The 21103-nt window shown below is 46.3% G+C and overlaps 1 protein-coding gene across 1 annotated transcript in view; it reads left to right on the forward strand.

Moving 5' to 3' along the window:
• Positions 1-8289: 8289 nt before the first annotated feature.
• Positions 8290-21103, forward strand: part of FOXN2 (forkhead box N2) — a 35149-nt gene continuing 22335 nt past the window's right edge. Inside the window, exon 1 of the mRNA XM_080340883.1 lies at positions 8290-8327. The gene's annotated coding sequence lies outside the window, so the exon portion shown is untranslated. The remainder of the gene's footprint in view (positions 8328-21103) is intronic.

The raw sequence follows: 21103 nt of genomic DNA on the forward strand, positions 1-21103 counted from the left end.
AATATTATTTCAATCACTCTCCTCTCTCATGCCTTTTATACTCTGAGTGACGGCAACGTCACAAGTTCATACTTTTACCTACTTGGTCTGCCTTCATTTCATTTCTACATATCAGCCACTCAGAAACAGCTAGCAGGAGCCGTGCCACCCTCCAGACACGCAGTGATAAGGATTTCAGAGTTCATTAACTGAAAAAGAAAGTTTAGTAAAAATGTGGTTTTGGCTGTCGGAGACAGTGCAGCAACCAGACACAAGGCCTTTGACCATTATCTTTCTGACATCTCTAGGCAGGAAGCCTGTTTGAAATCCTTGACTGGAACAGGCTGTGAGTTTTCCAGCTTGGTATTGGAATATCATCCATGTGAGAATTACTTTTCCTAGCTTGCCTGAAAAGTTCATTGAGAATTGGTTTGCAGGTACCAAACCAGCCTTTGCTATTTGCCTCGTATGACAATCACATATCTTGAGTTTCTCTTGCATGAAGAGATTATCAAACAACTTCATTCAGGAATGGAGGGAGATTCAGACAAAGGGTAACTTAGCTGCAGCACCAGGCTGCAAACCCATGATTATCAATGCACCTGGAGTCTCTAACCGTATGGGGCTTAGACAGAGAGGATCAGAAACTCAACACTGCTCTCCTTATGGGCTTTTAAGTCACTGGAACTGATAACTTGGACTGTCCGGGTAAATACTTTAATAACAGTGATGGTATAACTCTATGGCAATCTCTTGACATCAAAGTGTTGCACAAAGAGCTTCATGTATGAGATATGTATATAAGAAATGTCTATAAGAAATATGTACTCCTGCTTGCCCCATCCATAATCCCACTCCTTGTCTTGACTTCTTTTCTTTCACCTTTATATATTTTTGCAAACACTTTGAAATTCATAAGAATGACATGCCAGTTCAATGTGCAATCTTTCTGCCCTGTCTGGAATCCCTTGAATTACGGTATATAGGCAATAAAGGAGGAGAAATAGGAGAGCCAAGGAGCTATGCACGTCTGAGCTATGCCCTTACTGCCATGAGTCCCCATCACTGCCATTCCTATTGCCCCTGTCTCTTGTCTGAAAGCTAACTCATCCAACACCAAAAGCTGCATATGGAGACTGATGGTCCTTTCTTCTCCCTTGTCTGGGCAGAATCTGTTTGTTTGTTTTTGCACGACACACATAGACGAAGGGAGTTGGCAGGCTGATCGTTGCCACCGTTTGTCTTGTGCTAGGTGTTCTTTGGTTTGCAAATGTTCTGTGCAAAAGGGGATGTTCAGAAGGCATCTCCTAAAGCTGTCCTCCCAGCAACAACCTTGGAAAGCATGTGCGTTCCTTTTGCTGTTGGGCTGAACATTAGGATGATATCACCTCAGGCTCACTGGCCTGTGTAAGTTGAGTCCAAAAACATCGGACAGAAGAGCCACAGCTCATCTGCACTGTTCCTAATTCAGCCAAAAATATGATGACAGGATGAAAGGAAAGCTCTTCAGGTATTATTTCAGAGTTGCTGAACCCCAGCCCATCACCGTGCACTGATAAGATGCTCTTCAGCTCTCAGTCACTCCCTCTATCAACCCACCTATCTGTTAGAGGAAATTATAATAACCAGCTGCCTCAGATGGTGTTTCAAAGCTAAGCACTTGCAAATGCTTGGAGATGTTTGGATTAATGATAGGCTTAAAAAAAAAAAAAAAAAAGCTGATATGGGAAGTAAAGCTTATAATGTGCAGTAAGACGAGGGGCTAGGTTTCAGGTTTTTCACTGGGCTTTATTTAAATCATACCTTTTCTTTTGAATAATAATGCAAAACCATTAAACCTTTATTACTGAGAGGCACCATAATGAGCATATTCATTGCAATCAAAATAGTTTACTGTAAAAATACTCACGTTCTCTTTAAACTGCGAAGTTCTTAGTCAGATATTCAGCCCCAGATCAGAACTTGAACTATTGCCATTTGCCTTAAAATGTTAAGAATCGGCATAAAAATAAACCACAAATAAGTTCAAGTACTGCAGAATACACAGATACAAGAAGTTGAAAGTCAATTGTTAAACAAGCAAGTACTCTCCTAATCATAACAAAAAGAGAGCACCATAACACAAGGTGAAAATAACCAGAAAGCAAACAGAACACACCATTGATTTAGTCCTTCATTATCTAGGGTAGCTTTTAATGGACGAACCTGTGTGTGTGTCATTGCTCTTATCTCTCCAAAGGCAGTATGCACACACTGTAAAAATCAGTCTCTTCATTTTCTGCTTGAAAAGATCATTGCAAAAAAAAAAAAGTGTCAGGGAGTGGAGGTCATGCTGATTTATTGGCAATTAAACCTGCAGGATTTCTGCACTCCTTTCAAAACAAAGTATCTCTGGGTAATTCAGCCTGGCAGATTACATAGTGGGCTATCTACTAAAAGGCATGAATCTTTTTGTTTGTGCACAACAGAAACAATTGACTTGGTCTTATTGAGGAAATTGCTGCTGGTTTCTGTAAGGTATTTGTATTACCCATGATGAGGGAGGTAAGTTATCTCTTAAAAATGTAGGATTCTTTCCAATAGTAAAAATGCTTGTTTTATTCCTCGTTCATTGTTGAGGATAAACTTCTTCGCACTTAACTGTAAATAGATGACAGTGCTAAATATATATTCTAAATGCATTGCTAAGGAAGACCACATTTGCTTTTCTCTATGGTTGGTTTACCCATAGTTGAGTAGGTACTTCTGCACAAGCTTTCAAGCATTGGCCTGGTCTCTTTGTGATGATTTTCCAGCTGTATCATTCAGAAGTCTGAAAAAAAATGTCACCCTCAAGTGACATAGCTGAACTGGCAAAATGTTCAGTCTTCCGTTTTGCCAGATCTATTGCATGCAGGTTTGGTCTTATATCATTTACTGAGCTAGCATAAGCTATACCAAACAACCAGATGCAAGTACGATTAATATTCCCCACCCAAAGTGTTTCCCAGTGTTGCAATAATGTCAAACTCTTTCTAACTCAGATACCTCCTTATGTCTGTAAACAGTTTTGGATATCCAATGGTGTTGTCTTAATGTTTCAATGGTGATTCAACATATATATTTCCATTCTTGGACATTCAGCATGTGTTGCAGGAGGAAAACTGCAATGAGCACTGAACATCTTCCCAATCAGTCATTGGATGGTTGGGAAATCACCTAATTATTAATTTTGCCAGATAATATTGCCCCTAAGGTTTCCTTTATAGTTACCTGCTTATCTGATCTCTGGATCTATATTGCAGAGATACTCAGTAAGGAAGAGTGGACCTCAGGAGAAGTTAATAGATCCTCAGTCTTAAGAGGAGCTGTTAAGGAGGAAATTTAAAAAAGCAGAGTGTGCATTCAGTCCCTAAAATGAGGGACTTTGGACTTGTCTGTGTAGAGCTACAACCAGATCTGAACAAGAAATTCAGCACTGGGTCCCATTTAGGATGTAGCAAGAGATGAGAGAGAGCAAATGTGGCAGGATGGTGGGAGAAGAAATCACACACTGCAGTTTCGCTGGTGGCTTTGCCCAGGGCGAGGGAAGAGATCAAATGTTAGGCTTGACTGGTGGCAGTAGAGAGCAAAGCAAGAGACATTCCCAGACAGAAAGCCCAAGCAGAAAGGTATGGTGTGGGAGCTGAGTAGGCAGATACACCAACCTGGAGAAGGAGGAAGTGCCTTTGAAGTTATTACTTCACACAAGCTGCCAATGCAAATTGGAGATGCCGCTTGCAAAGAGAAGTCCCAGGAGAAGCAGGTGTCCAACAAGTGCTGGACCAGCATTGCATGGCATCCCTGTGCAGAAACAAAGCTTAACCAGATCCCATGAACAGAGCCCTGTTTTGCTCCTCTGGAGGAGACACCACCATTCCTGGGTGGTTTAACTTGACAAACTCTTCTTATGACAGCTTCGCACAGAGTGACATGCCAGCTGTAGGTCACGACACAAATTGCTGAGGCACTATGAAACCCAGCATGACTGTTCACACGTGTGGCAGAAATCCCATCACAGTAAACTGGGGCTCACTGGGTCTCGTATCACATGTCCCCCAGCACTTGCCATTCTGCTTTTTAGCAGTTTCTTTTTTGCCCATCCTTACTCTCTGTGCTCTAGGTGCAACCGAAGAGCACTGATCATGTGTTGTACTTCAGATGACAGGATGGGTGGCTGGCTTGGCTGAGGAGTTGCTTTCATGGCTCTGGGTGGCATGGGTCGCATCCAGCTGATAACAGCCCTCAGAGAGTCCCTGCTGTGCCCTCTCCTCTCAGGAGAGGAAGACTGCAGCTGCTGGGCAGCAGGTTTCATCTTCCCAGTGGGTCTATCCTCCACGTAACAGCTCTGGATGACCATCTTCTCTGCCTGGGCAAAGACTTATGCCACAATGCATGTATAAATGCCATCTACCATCTACACCTCGAATTGAAGTAAGAGAGGTCTGAGGATTTTGACACTGCCATGAGAAAGGTGGAAGGGCCTCTTTTCTGCCCAAAGCACAAAAAAAACCCCAACGCAAACCGCTTCTTTTTAAATTTGTTTGTTTGTTTGCTTGCAATCCACCACCTGTGGTGAGCACAAGTCACCCAGAGCCGTGACTGTGCCCTGAAGGGGAGAGGACAGCCATCCACTGGCAGATCCTGTGTAGGAACCAGGAGGGAGAGCTGAAGCAATGAGAGTGGCCTCAGCAAAGCAGACGTGGCCTGTCCTTGATCAAGCAGGACCTTCATGGGCAGCCCTGGAACCATGCCAGGAGATACCAGCAGCCTCTGCTGCATCTGTCTTGGCTCTGAGCATGAGGTGACAAGGGTAAGGTGGAGGGCAACTCCTGCCACATCCTCAGCACCTGCTTCCACTCTGCAGCCTGTGTTCCCCACACCTCCTGCCTTGGGGGACTGCAGAGGTGCTGCACAGACATCCTGGGGAGCCATGTGAGGGCCTGTGGTGTAGCACCATGACTAATGTCTGTCTCATTTTAAAGGTGTGTGTTGGGAAATAGCACCACATCCTTGTCGTGTTTGTTGGATGAGTTCTGCTTTGCATGGTTGCTATTTTGCTGTAGATTTTCTTCAGTAGCTCTGGTGCTTGTCCTGCCTGTAGTGGAAAGCTGAGATGGAGTGAGAGGGAAATCAAGGTCTGGGCTTGGTCTGCTGGCATCTGCAGCCCTCCATTATGTTGTGGGACAGGGTAAGTTGCAGGAAAGAATGGTTTAATGCCTTCAGTCCAAAATCTGGGGACAAGCAGAGTTCTGGGATTTTACACAAAGCAGCCTGGCAGGGTATCCTCCATGCCGTGGCTCTCCAGCTTCTCAGAGGTGAGCAAACACACAGCAGGATGACACTGGTGGCCTTGGCTCTGTCTGGTGCCATTGCTCCCAGCCCTCCACCACCTGCTCCCTCCTGCTTTCACAAATCACGTGCAGGATTTAGCAGGCAAACTGGATCATGGCAAAGAAGCAGGGATCAAACTCCACATGGACACTGAACAGACAAACACAGGTTCTGTGATTATCCGGCAGCTGCCTGGGCACTAAGCAAAGGCGCTCTGATGCTGGCTGAGGCCGCGAGCTGGGATTCAGTACAGGCAGGGACAGGCAGAGCAAGCAAACAGCATGAGAGGTGTCACTGCCTCCATGATGACACAAAAAGGCCTGTGGAGGAGGGCTGTCCCTGTCGGTTCATGAAGGAAGTGTGCCCTTCTCTCTGGCTGTGTGTTTGGTGGGGAGCAGCAGAGCCTGGAGCCCTGGCGTGCCCCAGCTCCTGCATGAGCTGCAGACACTGACCCAGGCTGCTGCTGAAGACAGGGTGGAAACAAAGCATCGCCCTGAGGTGCAAATTGTGCTCCAGCAGCAACCTGCTGGTTTTTATAGGGCTGCTGGTGGGAACATGAACACCCTTGAGGAGTGACCCCACACCATCACTGTAGTGCTAGGGATGGTGCATCATGTATCTGTGACACATGCCTGCCCTGTACCTGGTACCTGGCCTGGCAATGCCCACTCAAAATTTTCCGTGCCCCAGCTGAGCTGGGTCAGCTCTGTGTCCTCCAACACTGCACGGACAAGCTGCTGCAGAATTGCAACTATACATGCACCTCTAGAAGACGTAATTCTGCCTCTGGCACGCTATTGAGATGAGTGTGATATGAGGAAGAAAGCTGAAACCTTTCTAGGGATTGTGCTGGGCTTTCTTTGGCCTCCCTTGGCCCCCTTCCCAAATCCACTGCTGCAGCCACCAGTCATTCCACAGGCAGCACAAGAGTGAAGGCAACTCTGGTTGATGTTGAAGGTGAAGGACCTGATGCAGAAAGCACTCCAGAAAGCTTCAAATCTTGGTTACTGCCTTTGACACATAGTTGCTGGATTTTTAACAACATAGTATGATTTAAAGTAAAAAAAAAAAAAAAAAAACTACTATGAGCAGGTTGAGGAGTAGAAAGGACCAAGGAAGATAAAGGTGATAGCATTTTTCAGGAGGTATAGAAACATTTTATTTCATTTGTTACACCCTGGTTTAAATAAAATACCCATTCAAAGGTCTTATTTTTATTTCCACAAGGGGTGGCAAATTCGGGGCACTTTCAGCTTTTATCTGTTTAGGTTTTGTTTCATTCAGGTTTTTTCTTTCTTCCACTAAAATATAAAGGGTGAGAGGGCGTACACTCTTACTAAAACTCAGCTTGTGTGTTTAAAGGATAAATGGAAAAATCTGTGAGCAGCTCCGATTTAAAGGCCAGGGTATAATGCAACAGATATCATGGTCTGTGGCCCACACCAAACCTTTCATGTAATAAACTGAAGCTGAAGGGATCCCAGATTCAAACATCACTCTCTTTCAGGTTGCCGCCCAGCCGGGCAAAAGGCAAAGCAACACACCCTGATTCCAAGAGGCAAACAACGCTGGGTTCAGCCTCATTCCTCCTCCCTTGGAAGCTGCCGAGGTGTGGTAGCAATCAAGGCAACCTGCAGCACACGCTATCTGGAGGTGGAGGGATGGGAATTTAGGCAAAAGAGCCTCTTACAGGCAAAGCATAGCTGGTACCAGCAGTGCTAGGTCTGGTTTTAATGGTTTAGGAATGGAGGGTGCTTTCAGCATTAGATTGCTTTAGTAATACATAATTAATATAAGTGCACTTCCATTGTCCGCCAAGAGGGTGGGAAGGCCCTGGCTGACTTCTGAAGCTGTAAAAAGAAAAGGCTGAATGAATCGTAATGGGAATTAGGTAGGAGCAAAATGAAAGTTGCTGAGAACAATTTATCCTGGTCAAAACCGTGCAGTTGGACTCTGTTTCTGAAGCCCATGGTGCTTCATGGCGCAGTAGAAGGAGCCTGTACGTGCTGGGCTGAGCCTCCAGGCCGCTGGATTCCATCCTCTGCCCTTGGGAGAAGATTCTGCCTGCTATAATCCTGGGCTTGATTCATCCTCAGTCTTAAAGAAAACAAGAGCCTGTTCTATGAATTTCAATTTTTTTTTTAAAAAAAGCAACAACTGGTTCCTGCTAACATGGAGTGGGGGAATTTCCTTGAAACACGTTCCCATCCTCCCTTATAAGTAGAATTACTGCAATGCATCACGAGGCAGGTGAAAACTGAGCGTCCTTCAGAAGGCGAGGAAACCTTGGAAAGGTGAGTAAACTTTTTTGCAGCAGCAGATGAGCCGCAGAACAACATTTCCCCCTGCGAGCAACTTTCCAAGGTTCTCTTTATTGCGTTGTAAAACTGCAAGTGTACGCAGGACTGTAAAACCCCGCTAAGCAAACAGCAAAGTTCTCGCCCTGAAAAGCTTAAAGCTGAAGGCACGAGTGGAGGACAATGCGCTACGAGGCAAGGCAAACACGGCGGCAGCTTCATCTTTGTTAAGAGGACAAAAAAATAATAAGGAAGGTTTAATGTCATGGGAGAAATGAGAAAAAGGGGGGACAAAAAAAAATGGGCAAAATACACCAGCGCACGATGTGCGAGGGGAGAGGAAAGGGAAGTGAAACTAAAAGAAGTATTTATGTTTTTAAACTTGGGGTTTTTGGGGGGTGTTTTGGGGGGATGGAAAGTTTTCGCAGCAGGTGAGGACGCTCGGGAGGGATGAGGAGCCTGCGGGCCTTTCCCAGCCCCGCTGCTCCGGCGGCCCCGGGGTGGCGGCGTCTCCCGGCGGGGCGGGGCGGGCCGGGGGGCGGCACCGGCGGCGGAGCGGGGGGCGGGTTGTTCCCGGTTGCCATGGGGAGGCGGGGAGGGCGGTGCCGCCGCCGCTGCGCAGGGAGCAGCTGCTCCCTGACACATCCCCCCGCTGCCATATTGTGTCCGCGCTGCCGGCCGCACGGCTTCATGACCGTGGTGAGTGGAGTCGGCGGCCCCCTCCCGCTTCCTCCCTCCCCACGCTTGTTTTTGTTGCTTTCTTCCTTTTTTTTTGTTTAGTTTGTGGGGTTTTAGAGGTTTTGAGGGGTTGGTGTTTTTTGTTTCTAGCGCTCTGGAAAGGTTTCATGAGGGAATGGAAAGCGCGGGGAGCGGCGCGGCGGGTCTGGCTGGTGCTGGGGGGGGCGGGTGGCTGGTGTCCCCCTCGGGGATGCTGCGCCCCACGCGTGGAGGGGGAGAAGCGACCCGCCCCCTCCCCTCGCACGGGGACAACGCGCGGTGGCGGCGCTTCCTCTTCAACCAGTGTCGGGGACGACGCGGGGGCGGCGGAGGGGGGCGCACGGTGCGTGGGGACCCCCCCACGCGGCGGCCGTGCCGGGAGCGGGGACCCTCCCACCCCCCAGCTCCTCCTGCCGGCGCGGCTCCGCGGAGCGTCCGTCTGCCTGTCCGTCTGCCCGTCCGTCTGTCCGTCAGCGGGTTTTACGCGGGTGACCTCCCGCGGCAGCGCAGGCCCGCGCTTCTCAAGCGCCTCCCGCTGGGGTGATGGAGCCGGGGTGATGGAGCCGGGTCTGCCCGGGGCACAGACCCGGCAGCGCGGCCCCGCCGTGCCCCTGGTCTCCGCGTCACCCCCACAAAACCTCGAAGCGGTTTATTTAAATAGTCACCCTTTTGGCGTTACTCCCGTGTGCCCCGTTGTCCCCAAAATAGGTAGGAAGCCCCCAAGGATGTGCGAGGCGTGTGTGGTTTGCAGAGGTGAAGGGAGAGCAGGAGAGGTGTTACGGGGGTCCCGCGTTTTGAGGTAAAACTCTGGAAACTACTCATGAGGTGCTCGAGGTGAGGCTGGGATCTGCACGTGGCCCTTCGGAGTTTTCTGGCTTTTGGGGTTTTTTTGGTGGCGTTGGGTGGTGAAGCGCAGTGGTGGCTGAGGAGCAGCATCCCACTGCCTGCCCGACCTACTTCTGCTCCGGCACACAAATATTCCGGCTCTCCCAGTTTAGGTGGGAGTGGAGACGGGCTTTTCTTTGTAAAGATTTGGATTCTGACAAGGCCCGAACAAAGAGTAAAGAGGAAGAAAACTAAAACCAGAAAATAAGGAGTAACCTTGAGCAGGGCTCAGTAAACTCACCTCCCCACCTTGGTGACTGCCTAGGGGTGGACATTATGTGCAAAACGTAAAGTTGAAAATGCTGAATTATGTTTGACTTGAATGCTGTGAAAGTCACTTGGTTAGGTTTGTGGCTAACTTGTGAAGTCAAGATGTTTATGTATATATATGTATATACATGCACAGACACTCTTTCTCCCAATCTTGTTACCGGTGGACTTGCATTTACATGGACTTTGGTAATAGGTCAGTTGTAATATACCGATGTGCAAATCAATTAACTTCTGTTTTGTTTCTTGGTTTGGGGTCTTTTTTACCTCCTAGAAGTCTGTTGTGGTGCTACATCTGTGCAAGATATATTAAGCTAGAGTTATGTCAGAAAACTTGAACTTGTTGCAGTTGTTTTTCTTTTCTTGGCAGGTGCTAACTCACATTTCCCAAGCTCTGCAGAAGATAGCTGGATGCATCAGCTCTGAACTGAAAACTATGTAGTAGCAATTAACACGGCACAGAGCTTGAGCCGATGAATTTAGCTGAGTGCCAGGGTATGTTATTTCGGAGCCTGGCCATGTGCTGCCACAGCAGTTTGGCTTCTGCTAGGAGCACACTTGTGTCCAGCTGCGTGACTTGAGTCTTGTAGAAATAGAGAGGAGGTGGTAATTCTTGCTTTGTATATTCGAGTTGCCTAAAATATGTATAGTACTTTTCTGTGCTCTTCATGTTTTTTCCTGCCACCCCCCCATATGCCCACCCCCAGTGAGCAGTGCCGCTGCACACAGTGTTTACGCTTGCAGAGCATGGTGGAGATGCTGTGTTGGCTCTACCTGCGGTGCTGCCCTGGGGAGCAGGGGGCTGGAAGGAGCTGGGGACGCTGACTCCACATTGCTTCACATGTGTGGCCTTGAGTGCTCTTGAGAACCTTACTGGAATGAAACTCGGCTGATGTCTTCATTGTCAGCATCTTGACCAGAGAATAAAGTTGTGACCCCTTTGGGTGCTGGTGCCGAGGCTGTACAGAAGGAGCTCCACAGGGATTGCTCAGCTCAGAAGTAAGATATTTTTCTTTTTTTTTTGTTTTGTTTTACCCAAAAGGAACACCAATCAAGGAGCATGCTGCCTCAACAGCTCCAACCACCCCAGGTTTTCTGCTCGAGGAACCTTCCCATGTCCTCTGGGGAGCTCAGGATGGAAGGCACCAGCGTTCCCAGCAACTATCTCAGTGTCAGGACATGCCAGTCCAGTAACAGAACAGATACAGGGATATGTAGTGGTCCTTTTGGACTAGAAAAAGGACTGCCTGGTGAGCTGCTGTAGTGACTGGGAAAGAAGGCAGAGGCTTAAGGCCACGTGAAGCTCATTTTTACCATCTCTTTTAACCATAGGCTCTGCCTGCTCAGTGCATTTGGCTTGGAAACCTGATGCGTTGAGCAAAGCCAAACTTTTTTGATGAAGGAGATAGTTTTGCACTTGAAGATGCTGTGCATGGATTTGGTTTAAACTGATGAGTAAGTGATGCAATTCTTGCATGGAAGCATTGGTTCCCATAAAAATGGTGGAAGTTTTGATGCTGGTTTCACTAGGTTGTAATTCCACCTTCCTCCCACGTTGTTGTTCCTTGGCTTCTCATTGTTGGGATTAGAATGAGCTGGTATTTATGGCAGGAAATATCCTAGGCGCACGGAAGATCTTTTCCAAATAAAAGTTCATGTTACCTTATCAGAATGAGCTGGACAGCGGGATTATAGCCGTCATGGTGTCAAAAAGTAGGAATGTTGGCAGGAGGGATGGTGTGCCTGCAGCCACCACTGCTGTGCATCTCTTACATCATTCCCTCAACAGAGTGGTCTTACTGTACCACCATGGTGCAAAACGAGCTATGTCAAATACACCTTTCCTTTCCTGGCTGTAAATCAATGAAAAGCAGCCTTTAGTCCCTACAAGTAAAGGCTGTCAGTGGTATGGATGCATGCTCACTACCTTTTAGCACAGGTGTGAATTCTGTCCATTTTATTCCATTTGGCTCCTCGAGTTTTCTTTTTATGACTGTTGTGGTTCCTTCCCTCCCACTAATGAGATGTATTGTGTGTAAGCTCGTATATAGGATGTCACTGTATTGATTGTAACTTTTTTGAGAGAAGTAGATGGAGGCAGCGAGTGCCTCATCCTCGCATATGTGCCTCACCCCTTGACAACCGAAATGGTGTTGGGTAACTTCCTGCGCTGAGATGCTGTTGTCAGCGGCACTGGGTGACTCACGTCAGCACGCGGCTCCGTCTCTCGACAAGTGCATGCTTGCAGGCTGCAAACCCCGTCCGCATCCCAGCACAGCAGCCGAGAGGGTCGGTTTGGGTGCATGCAATGTGCCTCTTACCAGATCGGCTTCCAAAGAAAATACCCAGGAGTAAAACAAGAAAACCCTGAGATGCTGCATCAGTTTTTTTCTGGCTGGACCTTAATGTGTGATACGTGTTTATTCGTTCCCTGTCATACTACACGTGCCTTCTGACTTAGTGCGTGCTCTGTGATGATGAACTCTTCATCCCATGCTCACCATCCTGGGTCAAAGCACACAGCATGCTCCAGGTTACAGCAGAAACACGAGGTTTGGGTCACACTCGCTTTTGGAGAGCGCCGCTGGGTGCTCCGCAGTGCTGAGTGCCTGGAGATCTGCACAGTCGGCAAGCAGGAAGACTGGCTGTTGTGTCTGGGGTGGAAACACCCATCTTACCAAATGGTTGCTCATGCACTAGGACCATTTTAAGAGAAGCCTGGAAGTGCAAATAAGAAGATTTATATCAAAAGACAACTATATGGATTTTTGACCTTTTTTTTTTTTTTTTCCCCCCCCCTCTAATATGTTCAATTTTTTTTTTTCTTTTGTGTTTAACTCTGAGCTCTCTACTTTTTTCTCAAAGGTTAGGGTGTGTTAGAGTCTCCATTAAATCGGCTGCTGCAGAAATCACCCCCCATTGCTGCTCTTCTGCACACTCTGCAAGGGTTACACTGTAAGTTGGGCATATTTTCACCCAGTTCCCACTAGCAGGAAATCCTAATATGATTTACTCAGGTCAGCAGGACCTGTGTGTGTTGGCTGCCTTGCAGGATGGCAGTTGTGGTCAAAGGTGTTTGATGCTGCTTCTCTGGACTTGCTGATGGGATGGGTTTGAAATGCAAGGCTGGGCTGAGATCAGGTCTGCAGCCTCCAGCTGCAGCGTTTGTGGCTGTGTGCGAGCCTTCCGCTACAGCTGGTGATAAACTCAGTCTTTGCGTTACAGCCACAGACCCACACGCCTGGACGTGCCTTTGGACAGCATCATTAGGTACCTTTGACTTCATCATCGTGACTGTATTTTCCACCTGTTAAGCACTGGGTGGGTGTGATGTGGGTGACGCTGCTCGATCCTCCTGTTATTTTACTGACGCATCTGGTGTCCCACCGGTGTGCGTCGTATGAATTGCCATTGCATGTTTATTGTGGACTTCGTGATGTGTGACTGGATGTATTCACAAAGCCCATCTCCTGGAGCAGTTTATCTTAATACCATGCTCAGGCTTTGTTTCTTCTCTCGGATTATTTTCAGTGCATTCCTGTCTCTGGTTTGTAGCTACTTTTAGTTTCCCAGTTCACGTGCAGTCCACTGGTTACTTCCTTTTTAATACTCCTGCTGCATTAGATTGTGCTTAGATTTGGGGCAAGAAATCTCAGCAACTGGAAAACTTGTGCAAAGTAGAGCTGAGTGACTGGAAGCTGGGAAGCTTGCTGCCAAGCAGCAGCCAGTCATCCTTCATCCTCTGGTGTGTGAGGACCGTCACCAGACCAGTTATCAGCCAGTTTGTTTTGGTTTAGGGATGTTGAGAAGTCAGAAGTATGAGCTGGTAAGCTTTTGAACTTTTGACCATGCCATATGAGAAGTGTCAGATGGCATCTTGGACTTGGGCGGTCTAGTTTTGCTAGCATGGGTGCCTTTCCTCTGTGTTTAGAGAAACTGGTATCTTCTGAAGGTGTACCTCAACATACAGACCCTGTATGATTAAACTGGGCAATTTTTCTATACGAGAAACCCGCTTGGTCCAGTTGTCCTAGCGTGCAGCCATCATATAGAAGAAAATATAATTTTATGCTACAACCATTAGAAGCAGAGGGATGATTCTGATATAAAGTAATTTGGAAACAGAAAGCCAAGTTAACAGTTGCGGAGTAAAATTAAGAGCGAATTGGCCGTGGAGGCTCAGCAGGGTGCAGAGCATGGCTTTGCCATGCCAGGGACTCTGGAGCAAAACTCGTGCTTCGGAAGCAGGAGCTGGGAAACAGCGATCGGTGGCAGCTTTGTGGTCACAGAGTTGTGCTGGTAATGTGGTGGTGGCTTTGTGCCACAGCTGCGATGGTGCTTTTAAACTGAATCTTGAAGAAGGGTCATTTGGGGTGAAGCTTCAAATTTTTGGTTTTCAGCTGGAAATAGGGAGTTCTGGTACTTTAAGGCTGAAGAAGGCAGAAAAGCTGGATGGAAATGATAGCACTGTGTTTTCTAGTGTTGGTAAATTGGTACTGACACCAGCTGAAATGCAACTATATTCACTTCCATTTCAAGATGATGGTAGGGAAACATGTGAGAGAGTTACCCTGGAAAGGGAATTAGCATCAGAATTATTTTGCAAGGCATTTGCTCAAATGGCTTACTTGTGAACATATATCAATGGCTTACATTTTTTTGCATTTTAGTCCATTTAGCGAGCAATGTATTAAATTTGAGGAACATGACCCAAACGCATCTTTTGAAAAGCTGCTACTAGCAGTAAAGCATTTTTCTGTTTTTTTCCTCCCTTTCTGTGACACCAAGGGTTTTTCTTAACAGTTTAGATTTTGCTGCTGGATTTATTTTTTTCCTTTTTCACTTCCCGGTTTCTCAGTTACACTGTTTTCATGTGCATGTTTTAAATCTGAGGCACAGGGAACCCTGTCCAACAGTGACTGCAGCCTTTGGAAAGGCTTCACGACTGCAAAGTCCCTGCAGACAGCGCTGGAATGAACGGCCCGGAGCCTCTGGGCCAAGCACAGGGTCTGAATTGGGGCCTGGGCCTGTTTGTGACTTGACGTATAATTTTTGTTTCAGACATTTGTTTCAATCACAAAACCCACTTGTTTGTGTATATATGTACTTCAAAAAACAAAAAACCAAACTTTTTTCATACAATTTAGATCTCCAATGAAATCTCTCTCTCACTCTCTGACCTTCCCTGGGCTATGCTAAGGGTTTAATCCCTTCCCTTTTTAAATTTTGCAATGTTTCTTAACTTTTCCTTACAACTGGACCTTCTAATTGGTGTTCATTACCTTTTTTCTTTTTTTTTTTTGTCTTCCTGCTTTTAATTAGATCAGAGGGTGTGGGAGAATATTGACATTAAAGGGGTATTGAAGTGGGAGAGGCTTGGAAGTATTTCAGCAAATACCTGAAAACACTCTCTTATCCTTTGAGCCTACCGATGCCAAGGTTAAAAAGAAACCCTTGAGCTTACTTATGACTCTTATGGCTTGTCTCGTCCTTGTTTTTGTTGTTGTTTTGGGGTTTTTTTTTTAGTTCATTTGTTTGGTTTTGGTTGTGCGGGTTTGTTTGGTTTGGGTTTTGTTGTTGTTGTTTGTTTTTGTGGGTTTTTGTTTTTTGTTTTCAGGGTGGCTTCAAGAAGTCGATAACCACATTTTAGTATTGTTTATTTTTTTAAAAAACAATTATTTTTAATTTCCCCCCCTTTGCAAGCCGAGGAGAGGGAAGGGCCCTGCCTGCCATGCGTGCTGCCCTGGGGGAGCATCTCTGGTGCCTTTCGTGGTGGGGGGCGCAGCTGCCCACACTTCTGCAGACAACAGGTCCTGGCTTGCTGACATCTATGGCCGAGAGGTGGTTTTGTCCCTGGGAGACTGTAATGCTTTTAGTTGTCTTGGATACGTGACATCATATACTGTTGTAATCGAATAGAGGCCTTTTGCAGGGCTGGCGGGGGGCTTTTGGGCTGACCTCCAGCCCACCGATCTGCCCGTGTGAGGTGGGCAGGGGCTGGAGCAGGGCAGCCTGAGACAACGGGGATGAGGGACAGGGAAAGGTTAAATTAATGGGGGGGAAAATGGTCTGGTGTCATGCTCTTAATGCTCTGGGTCAAGCGGATGTGGTGCTTTTCATCAATGGGTTTTTACTACATAAGCCAAGATTTTTATTGTTGCTCTTGTCTCTAATGCACAGAAACTTGTAGATGGTCCTGTGCCGTGCGCATGTTGGCTTGAAAGTTCATCCTAAACCTGTATAGGTGAGCAGTGACAGTCATTTATTTGTGTAATTCTTGGGCTGTTTTAACAACACAATACCTACATTGATGTATTTAAATCAGGACTGTCCCTGCTGTCAGTATGCTTCCCATAAATGCAAGGGAATATGAAAAATCAATAGAAGAGTTTGCTATTGGTTTAGTTGTTTGCATGCAGAGGCATTACTGATCTTTTAAAATACTGTCTTGGAGCCTGTATATGTTAGTGCTAAAGTTGCAGAGTACACAAGCGGCCCAGTTCTGTACCTAAGGCCGGTGTGCCCCGAGCTTGTTGCAGAGAGGGCAGTTGCAAAGCTGCTCTCATTAACGTGTGATATGGCTAAAAATATATTCTCTTAGATTGAACTCATGTTCTACTCCTTAGACAATGCATGGTGACATTTGGGAGGGGTGCAATTTTTTTATCTTTTTACATCTGAAAGTAAATGACTGCACTGTTAGCAGGTTCCAGGTCTCCCCACTGCTAGCAGAGGTGACCTAGTTGCTTGGCTGGTCCTACAGAAATAAATAGGTTGTAGAGGGGGTTGTCCTAACCTGGGGCACTGATGTTGTGCAGATGACAAATAGCACCTTTCGTCTGACACCGCATAGAGTGAAAAAGGGTCAAGCAGCAACTCTGCTCATGTACTAATTTGGCACAGACAAGGCTGTGCCATCTTTTTAACAAGAAGGCTGAATTCTTTCTTGCTGGGTAGGTGAGTCCAGGCATGGTGACTGTAGTACTAAAATAGTGGCTATACACCATCACCTGCAATGCTGCTGGTTTTGTAAATCATCACTTTTAGTGGGATGGAGGTGTCTGCTACAGCTTTTTCCCCTGGACCTGCCCCAGCAGACTTGCAGCATTGGTACCCAGTTGGCCTAGATTAAAGCAGCTTTGTCTCCATGAAATGCTGACACATCAAAGCACTCGTTTCTGTGGCAGAACATAGAGGTGCTCAAGGTCTTCTGTCAAAATAAAGTTGTAGCTGGGGGTGTACAAACCCGGTTTAACTCCAGATGTGCTCTGCTAGTCTGAGGACCTTGCAGCCCTCATAACTGTTCATAAATTTAGCTCTTCAGTGAGTTTGAAAGAAGATTGTCTTGTGGTGGTGAATCTCTTTCTCTGAACCTGATTGCCACCTGAATACAGCTCCAGCCTTAATCAGCCCCTTTGGACCTGAGCTGTTCTGTCTGGGTAGCAAGTGGCCTGGAAGAACAGGGCTTCACTGGGCTTTGGGTGCTGGACCAGTGTTTATTGGAAGGGAGCTCCTCTCCTGGCTTTTCCATGCACTTTTTAGTGATGCCAAAAATCACAAGACTGCTGGAATGAAGGTTGTCTCTCTTGCCTCACTTCTGATGCATCCGAACTTTTATGTGAGTACTGTCATTTGATTTTGCAGCCTTTTAATCTTCTTACCCAAGAATCATGGTCCTCTGTCTATAATTACCATGCAAAATAACATGGACCTCTACTGCAGTACTTTGTGTTTGAGGAGTAGGTGTGTTGGTTAGCTCTTCATTTGAAGGTGTTTGCAGGAGATGGATGCTTCAGTTCCTTAGGATTTGGGTACATGATGCTTTTAGGCTTTGAATACTTAGAATATCAGTTGCAGGTGGTAATACTAATTAACAGCAGAGTGCTGTGTTACTGTATACTTATTGGTATGGCAAAGCTCATGGGACAGAGCATAAACTGTTGCACATTTTTCAGAGGTGTGCTTAAAGCATGTTATTTCTGCATTTGCGTAGCCGGAGGTTGCCTTTCGGCCCTGCTTGCGGGGCTGGGACTGTCCCCAGGGGAACTGCAGCAAGTCTCTGGGTGTTCCAGGCGTCAGCCAGAGAGGTGGGTTAAATGGTTGCCATCTGCCATCCTCCTTGGGTCAGAAGTGGCTCCGCGAGACCTGTAGGAGGGCGACAGGGAGTGCGTCTCAGCAGCTGAGCAAGTGCGTGTCCTTTGGAGATGGTTTTCTTGCAAGGCTTCTGCTGCCCCTGGAATAGTTGAAGAGGTGGGGAAGGTGCCAGTAAAGGAGTGAAAGATACATTTCATTGAGTAGCCTTAAAATGCTCCTCTGTGCTTTTAACCTTGCCTTTCTGCAACGTTTCCCTCTCCCCTTCCCTGTTTCAGATGAGCTTGGGTGGGAGCACTGTGGAGAACAGGTCCTAGGGCCTACCTCTGACCTTGTTTGCATCAGCCCTACTAGCTGCTAACAGTGAGAAACGTTAAGAAAAAATCTGAGCATCCAAGTGTATACTGTTTTATTGTGGTATTGCATGGGAGAGCTTCTCCTGTGGTTTTCTCAGTCTGCTCTCCTTGCTCTTCCAGTGATATTCCTACTGGAACACCTACTGGTGTCCCTGACCACGAGACTCTGCTATAGCTTACAGCCATGATGGCTTTGGTGAATCACATAACTCTTCTATAAAATATTAAACCCAAATACTGGGAGTGGTAATCTTGAAAATGACAGGTTGAAAGCTGTGTTCTCACAGCCCCACCTGCTTATAGCCAGGCAAAGCACACATGGATAAAAAGAAATTGTGAGTTTTGGATGTCATTAAGGGTTTGCGTGAATGAAGAGGGGCTTTGGAGACCATGCAAGCTGACTGTTTGAGTGTCTTCAGGTAGACTCTGTTGGCACTGCTGTACCTCCCCACCAGGCTGCTACTGGCAGAAAGCAGTGCTGTCTCAGCTGAATAGATAGGGATGGTCTTATGGGCTGCATGGCCCTTGTGGGCTTGAGAAGTGAGGAGATCCTGTGGTCCACATGGCTCTTGGATGATTGAGAGGTGAGGAGATCCTGTGGTCCCCGTGGCCTTTGGGTGCTTGAGAGGCGAGACAGGCATTAACATGTCTGTTGATGAGCCTGTCTATGGAGTGACTAGCCCTTGGAGTTGTGGTTGTTATCTTTGCCTAGGGGAAGGGTGAGATTTGATGGCTTTGCAGCCCTTTGTGGTAAGAAGACTGCCAGTGTTGGTGTCTGCTTCAGACCAATGCAGCAGAACGCCAGAGTAAACTGGAGAGAATTAGAGGTTACAATATTATGAGATCAAGCAAAGCAAGGGTAGGTTAGCGTGGTATAAAGCATATTATGCCATTGGGGCTGAGGTGGTGCTGCCCAGGAACACTGGCAATCTCCAGAAAACCAGCTCCAAAAATACCAGTTGATGGTCCTTGATGTTACCACTCACTACTGCCATCCTAATGGAGTTACGTATTGCTTCATTAAAATAACTCTGTTGTTTATATATTTAAATTATCCCTGCTGCAGCATTCAGTTTAGACCACTGGAGAACACCCTTTGAAAAATGCAGTAGTTACAGAACCATGATTTTAATTTTTGTCTTATTTATTAGGTTATAATAGTCTAATAATGGCCTTTATAGCTTTCTAGAAAAAACGTTTTCATTTCTGCTGATGCATTCATGTAGAAGATGTGCAACGTGGTGGACTAGGCGCTAAGAAGGTAATATGAGACGTGGATTTTTTAAAATGCGTCTACCAAGAGAAACACGGCACTAGCCTACATTATTTACTGCAAGTGTGTTGCTTTCATTTTTTTTAAAGTAGGGTATTAATTATTCTAATGATTCTCTGCTAACATATAATAGTGTGCAAACAAATAGCGCATTGACACCACAAAGCCTACCTGATTTTAAGTGTCAGTTTAATAAATTAATGTGGTTTTCTTTCCGCTGTATTTTGAGAAGACTGTAAGCGTGCCCAGGCCATATTTGAGTTGTAAAACAGACTTCATTGCCCCATTTCACCGAAGGAATAAATATAGTGACCTAATACTTGCATGTGTTTGTGTGCGCATGTGCATTTTGTTGATCTACTATGTTGACTGAAGATTTGCAAAGGGATATTTCATGCAACGTGAACTGAGTGTTAAAATTATTAATGCATGGCTAAGAGGTGTAAGCTAGTATGTAACTGGCAAAAGAGGCACTGAACAAAGAGGTGGAGTTAATTGTTACAAAGAAAATGGTGCAACTCATGTTGCAGCAGATTTGGGGTTTTTCTCACTGTATTGATTTTATAACTAGCTCTTTGTTTTGTTTTTTTTTTTTAATTTCAGAAAGGGTTGAAGAAGTGACATGAGCATATGTATATATTGCTGTGTTTAAAAGCCAGCAGTCACTGACTGCTGATATAAATCTGCTCTGGTGGCTTGGGGGAGAAATAAATTGTAGGGAGAGCAAAGCTATTTTTGACCAGCTATTTGAGCAGTTCGCTTTATTTATTTATTTTTAAATAACTGAGCTGGTAGTTAACCATGCCCGTCCCTGCACTTATACAGAAAACTTGGGGATGGTTTCCAGCACTAGTACTAGTAAGCAGAGGTAGAGGTGTTACTGTCAAAGCGGCTTTGCGCTTGCTGGTGTGAAAGCATATAAGCAGATGAAGGGAGAAGTAGTTTCTGGTGTGAAACCCAGTCTGTTTTCTGGAGGAGTATCCTGGTTTTGGCTGGGATAGAGTTAATTTTCTTTCTAGTAGCTATATTTTGGATTTAGTGTGAGAAGAATGTTGATAATACACTGATGTTTTGGTTATTGTAAGCACTTCTTCAGCTTCCCCTGCTGTAGGAGGTGCACAAGGAGCTGGGAGGGAGCAAAGCCAGGACAGCTGACCCAAGCTGGCACAGGGGTATCCCTCACTGTACCATGTCATGCTCAGTATATAAATGGGAGTTAGATGGAGGTAAATGCCACTGCTCGGGAATGAACAGATTATCAGTGCCATGGGCACTGAGCAATTGCATTGTGCATCACTTGTTTTGTATATTCTGTTATTACTATGTCTTCCTTTGCTGTCCTATTGAATTGTTCTTATCTCAACTCAGTTGTTTGTTTTTGTTTTGTTTTTTCCCATTCCCTCCCGCATCCCACTTGAGGAGGGGAGTGAGCAAGCGGCTGTGTGGTCCTGTTTGCTGGTTGGGGTTAAACCATGAGAGGGAGGCACAAATTCTGGACCCCACACCTGCCTGGAATCAGGCAGGGGCTGGCAGGGCTCTGGCTGCTGCTGGGAAGCATAATAGGGTTGTATCCTGTTTTCTTTCTATGTCACCGCATCATGCCTCCATTGCACACATTACTCCCCTCCTCCAAAATAAGTAGGCTGGGGAAATACACCTCCAGACAGGCCGGGCAGTGTAGTTACAGGGACACAGTGAGGCTGTTGGGTTGGAGCCAGCCAACAGTGTGCTTTTGTAGGTGGAACAGCCAGAAGGTGTACGCAAGCTGGCCAACTCCTTGCCTTCACTTTGTAGAAGATGCAAGTGTACAAAGCCATGTGTTTACTAAAATCGGTTGTAAGGAAATATCCAGTAACTGCATAGAGCTGTCTGGTGAGATATGG

This window comes from Nesoenas mayeri, assembly GCF_963082525.1.
Source record: "Nesoenas mayeri genome assembly, chromosome: 3".
Taxonomy (NCBI): domain Eukaryota; kingdom Metazoa; phylum Chordata; class Aves; order Columbiformes; family Columbidae; genus Nesoenas; species Nesoenas mayeri.